Source organism: Callionymus lyra, chromosome 2 (genome assembly GCF_982586985.1).
Source record: "Callionymus lyra chromosome 2, fCalLyr1.hap1.1, whole genome shotgun sequence".
In the NCBI taxonomy this organism is placed as follows: Eukaryota; Metazoa; Chordata; class Actinopteri; order Syngnathiformes; family Callionymidae; genus Callionymus; species Callionymus lyra.
The window spans coordinates 9,208,005-9,214,004 of record NC_141819.1 but is presented as its reverse complement, the minus strand read 5'-3'; the positions used below and the strand labels follow the sequence as shown (position 1 = coordinate 9,214,004).

Here is a 6,000-nt window from a genome sequence, read left to right as displayed (position 1 = left end):
AGTATGAAGGTATTTGGATGTTTTTAAGTGTCTTTTTGGACGAAGATGAAGACGAAGACAACTGAGCTCCAGTTGCTACATTAAAATGAACAAACATTTTTGTCTATAACTCTAAAAAGAACAGATTACTCTGAAAATAATCCCAACCCTTAGTCGACATGAGGGCGAGTAGAAAATGAGTGAAAGTTGAATTTTGGTTGAACTATGACTTTAAGTAAATGTACGTAGACAACAGAAGGCTCAGTAGATCTGATCGTCTCCAGTTTGTATTTACCATCAACACAGGGATTGAACCCCCAGTTCGCTCACACCACACCCGTCACTTAAAAGTCTTTAAAAAGAGATCACGTCAGCTGTTGTCTCCACAACTAGTTCTTGTTAGCAAGCAAACACCATGAGTAAAGAAAGAGCTGGAGACCTCCTGTGGTTTAAGACCCCTCCCCCTACACACACACACACACACACACTTGTCTAACCTAACTTTCACTCTCATGGCCCTCATGAGACTCACTATTGCTCAGGCTTTGATTCCCCTCTTCCTGGTTAATGTGACAAACGATGGCATTTTTTTGTGATGGTTTTTAATTTGTGAGAATGTAATGACAGTTTTCTTCCAAGATGACATCATTTCATTAATTCCCCCTTTTTTTTCTGCGAGTAAATGTTTTCATTCTTCTCTCATAGAAACATTGCCTGAAAAATAAACAATAAGTGGTGAAATTATATTTCTACAAATGTTCCTCGTGACCTCCTGAACAACAACGCCCACCACTCCACGACGAGAAATAAACAACTTCTTCAATATTTGACCTGAAACAAACTCCCTTTACTCATAACAACAATAACTTTATTTATTCTTAGCATGTCCTGGACTAATGTTAAGTTCTATTGAAACTAAGTTAACACAACCCCAACTTGAACTTGTTGTTGGTGAATCAATATCGGTCTGTTTATTAAGATATAGAAAAGTAACCTAATGCTAGGGATGTGTCGATGAAGCATCATGAAACAGTGTCATATTTTTTAGAAGACAGTAGGGGGCGCCCTCACCTTTAAAATTATGTGAGGTTTCAATAGAATAGCTGTTCAAAGCAATAGATTATAGAGCTGTTCTTTTTAGAGTTATAGACAAAAATGTTTGTTCATTTTAATGTAGCGACTGGAGCTCAGTTGTCTTCGTCTTCATCCAAAAAGACACTTAAAAACATCCAAATACCTCCATACTGCTCGACTGTAACGTCCCACTTGGATTAAAGCCTCCACAATAATAAGAAATGATTCCATAAAAACTTAAACAAGTCCATATTTGAGTTTGTTGTTAGCAGAAGCTACATGCTACGCTAAGAGAAAGCACTCCTGGTAGCTTTTTGCGAGCGCATCCATTCTACTGTCTACTGGAAGCGCCTTTATCTATAACTCTAAAAAGTACAATTTTACTCTGAAAATAATCTGAACCCTTAGTCGACATGAGGGTGAGTAGAACATGAGTGAAATTTTCATTTCGGCTGAATTATTACTTAAAATTGTGTTTTCAATTGAAGATGTGCATGAATTATCAGGTTTTCAAACGTAAAAATAATGCAAAAATGCTGCAGTTCATCAAGTGTCCACTTGAGCTTCATAAAAAAGGAAGACAAAGTGCACACCCAGCCAAAAAAAAAAGACTTTTAAAAAAACAGCTTGACTCTTGAACACAAATTTCACTATCAACACATACTCTATGGGGGGTGATATGTTTTCTAAAACTTTCCTTTTGATTATATTTGTTCATAACAAACTTGCATAACAAGGGCTGTGGTTGACTTGACGGACAGGAGACCACTTATAAACCACAGTAGCCTCAACTATGGGATGTGTTTCCATCCGCCAATCATCTTCAAATCTACGAAACTGTCACGACTATCTTTTGAAATGCAAGTTGAAGGTATTCATCAGAATTCATCGCCTCATTTATATGTAAACATCCCGAAAAAACATGGTGAATCAATTTTCAATCAAAACATATTTTGTGATATAACAGGAGGTTGATTGACGGCTGCTATTTTACAGATAAAATTCAACGCTTGATTGACAGCATACTAATAATATTTTAAAAATACATTATCTTTGATGTATTTTGTCTCATGGTCTTGTTTGATTTTTTCACAGGTTGGATGATTCTCACTTCCTTTCATGCCAACTAAAACTGAGACTCTTTCTCCAACCGTCACTTTTCCTTCCGTGGGATTTTAAACCAAGAACCTGGTGAGGAACAAGACATTCTTTCTTTCTATTTATTATTCAGAAGTTGCACAGAATGCGTTTCTCCTTTGATTGTACCATAGAAAAGTATCCGTGCACCAGTGTACACCACGGAGGAATAATGCTTCAGAAACATTAGCAGATCTGATAAAACTCCATGATCCTTCTCCCTCGGACCGTAGAGGATTAACTGGAGATACCTCAGACCAGCAAACAACTTTTCCCGTCCTTCTGTGTGTTTTTTCGTGAGTTCGCCGCAGTGGAAATTGTTAACGTTGGCTTTAAGCATTTTTTTGGGTCCATTTTTAGCTCATGGAAGCTCTCAAGTAATAAGAGCCGATCAATAGTGCATCTAAGTGGCTGCTTCCTAAAAGGCTCCAAGAATTAGATGCTTCATATAGATCATAAGCATTATCGTGTCGTGCTCGTCCACCATTAGAGATGCTTTCCTCGATTGCACGGCTCGGCCGTTAGAACAGGGAACTTCTTGACGAGTTCGAGTTGCATCTGGTTGCACTATTTCTATCACGGCTGAAGTACTGAGACTGTGTTTGGATGAACATCAGGTCGACAACTGGCTTTGTCTGATTTTGAAAAAACAAATGCACATGTCAGGTCCTGGTAAATGACACCATTTACAACTATGCAGTTACACTCTTCTTACAATAGAGGGAGACAGAAACAAAGTTTCTCAATCATCTGCAGCGTCGCTTTAAAACAACAGTATATAACATTTGTATTGATTTTCCATAATAATCTGTTAAATATGACTCATGTTGTAGGACTAACTTTTTCGAGGTTTCTCGAACTATTTTTCTAACAACGTTCTTCACCACGTCACTTTGACTGACAGTCCGCCCAGAAAGTGTCATGTGACCACCAAACTGTTATAATGCAGTGGCGGGTCAGAGAATTGTTTTCACATTAAAGGGCAACTAATGTGAAACAAACTCCTGACTCACTCACTTTTTTCAAATGTTGAAGTATTTCTCTCCAAGATACAGTAAGTTCCTTATCATGACCATGTTTTCAACTCATTACTTTATAAAGTTGCTCTGAAATCTGGGCGAACGAGAGGTTACGAGAGTCCATTATGACGTTATAATGGCTTTATTCCTCCTCCAGCCATCTGTAATCAAGCCCTGCTTTGTTTATACAATGAGTCCCTTGGAGGTGGAGACTGCCGGGGATTTCTGACGGCAAACCTTGATGTTTGACCAACCACAGCAGAATGGGTGTGGTTATCGTCAACAAGATTAAATCTCCAGAAAAACAAAGTGTTTTCAGTGGGCTTAAGATCATTTTCTAAAGTCAATATTTCAATGAAAAGAGAGTTTTGTACAAACACACACTGATGATACAATAGAGTCACACATTTATTTGAGACAAAAGCACATCAACACACTAATTACAATTTAACTGTTTCAACTTACCCGAAGATTTAACGATGAGATGAAAAAAGGCAGCTTTTATCTGGTAATAACACTTTTAAGCCTTTCAGTTGAACTTTTCTGACACTAGGAGGAGCCAATAACAATCTTTTCAAACTTAACGTATTGTAAATGTCATGTTCCGTTGGACACAATAACTCTATATGCAGGTACCATAATGCACTGCAATAGTTAAAAGCAGTATTGTGTCGATGAAGGTTCATGAAACAGTGTCATTATTTCCACTAGATGTCACTCTTTGCTCTATAATCTATTGCTTTGAAAAGTTATTCTATTGAAACCTCACATCATTTTTAAGCTGAGTGCGCCCCCTACTGTCCTCTGAAAAATATGACACTGCTTCATGAAGCTTCATAGACACATCACTAGTTAAAAGCCCCTTTACAGTTGACATTTTTGAATTTTAAATCAAATTTTTTGGTTTCATCTTGTCTTTTCTCCTCAATCGAAAACCCTTTTTTTTTTAAAAACAAATGCCTCACCTGGATCTCCAACTTCATTGGTCCCCACCAGCCAGAAATGTCAACCTTCTGTTTATGGATGAATTAAAAAAAATAAAAAAAATAAAATAATAATTGTATTGATGGCTGATTCCACAACATTCTGATGATATGATCACTGAGTTCATCCCAGTCGACCGTGATACTTGGAACTCAGGGCGACCCGAGGAAGAGGAACATGACAGCGTGGGCGGATGTGTGCACGGGTGAGCTGACGGATGAACCTCCTGGTCCGAGATGACCTGTTAGATATACAGAAAACACAAAACCTCCCCCCACTATGGACGTGACCTAACGTGACCTACGGGCCCTTGACCACAATACCTTCTCCTAAACTGATCCGCCGACCCCTGACCCCGTCTCATGGTTGGATACATTGGAATCGTTAGAGGTCATGTGACCTTCAGATGGGGTTGCTGGAATGTTTAATTGGTTCTGGTTCCCAGAGGAGGGTGTGACGCCTCCGGTGTGTTTGATGACCGGTTTTACATCAACACCTACATTCCCACATTATCCACCGTGCTTTCTCATCTTCTTCCATCACATTTGACGATGGAAATTAAATCCGAATGAAACCAAATGCATGAAATATCCATTAAAACTTTTCTTTCTGTTTATCCCGTTCACTCCATGAAAAGAGTAATAATCATTTTGCACCAAAGTGTTTCAATCCGATTTATTCAAGCACATCCTACTACACAATTACATGAATATTATTAAATAAAATGTAATGCTGTTATTTTCTATTAGAATAAAAAACAAACAGTCCTAGATTGTAGCTCAGTACCTACTTCATGTGTTCTTTTAAGTAGTCCCTCACCTCATAAATATATATATTTCAGTTGATTCAATTGTCAAAGTACCGACAGTACACGGTGCGTACCGTGTAGCGGACGTGTGTGGATTAATTCACGATAGGTAGCTTTATTTCAGTGTTTCTATTAGTGATGTGTCGATGAAGCTTCATGAAACAGTATCATTATTTTCTGAGTCCACTAGATGTCACTCTTTGTTCTATAATCTATTGCTTGTAAACGCTATTCTATTGAAACGTCAAATCATTTTTAAGATGAGGGCGCCCCCTACTGTCCTCTGAAGAATATGACACTGCTTCATGAAGCTTCATCGACACATCACTAGTTTCTATGGCTGGTCCGCGATAATCTGACGTCAGCACAACGGAAAGAAGAACTTTCAGTTGTTCTGCTCAAAACTTACGTACCCTCTTCACTCTTCATGTGCTTTTATTTTTGTGTTTTTACTAAAGAGACCATGAATGTTTTTTAATGTGCTTTTAATGACGTCTATTATTAAGTATTACAATAATAACAATTATTATCACAAGTCTATTTCTGTTACTTAAACTGTTAAAGCGACAATATGTAAGATTTTTCATTATTCTGTATCGTTTATTCTAATAGTGTTCTTCAATAACTACATTTTTTGGACGACCTGTCCTCAGTGGGTATAGACAGTGTTTTCATAGAAAGTACTGAGATATTTTTCTCAACTTACCAGAAGATAGAACAGTAACCGACACAACAAGAGCGTTTATCTTGTAAACAGATGCACCTGGTGTTAGTGGCAATTCAGCGCTGAGTCACAGCATTGCAGTTGCACTGTTCTGTCACAGGGGGAGCCAAAAACACAAATTTTAATCCTTATTTTTAGGATAGCTTTTAATGTACTTCATCCATTCAGACCAGTCGTTATCAACTGTGATTGACCTTAGAATACATCAATGGTGAGTATAAAAACTTGATTAATGTAGTTTACAAAAAATAAACTTTACCTTAATAATTATTTAT

At 37.6% G+C, this 6,000-nt stretch overlaps 1 protein-coding gene across 1 annotated transcript in view; it reads left to right on the top strand.

Annotated features, from left to right (window-relative positions):
- The first annotated feature begins 2,148 nt into the window (after positions 1-2,148).
- Positions 2,149-6,000, top strand: part of large2 (LARGE xylosyl- and glucuronyltransferase 2) — a 32,684-nt gene continuing 28,832 nt past the window's right edge. Inside the window, exon 1 of the mRNA XM_087783417.1 lies at positions 2,149-2,244. The gene's annotated coding sequence lies outside the window, so the exon portion shown is untranslated. The remainder of the gene's footprint in view (positions 2,245-6,000) is intronic.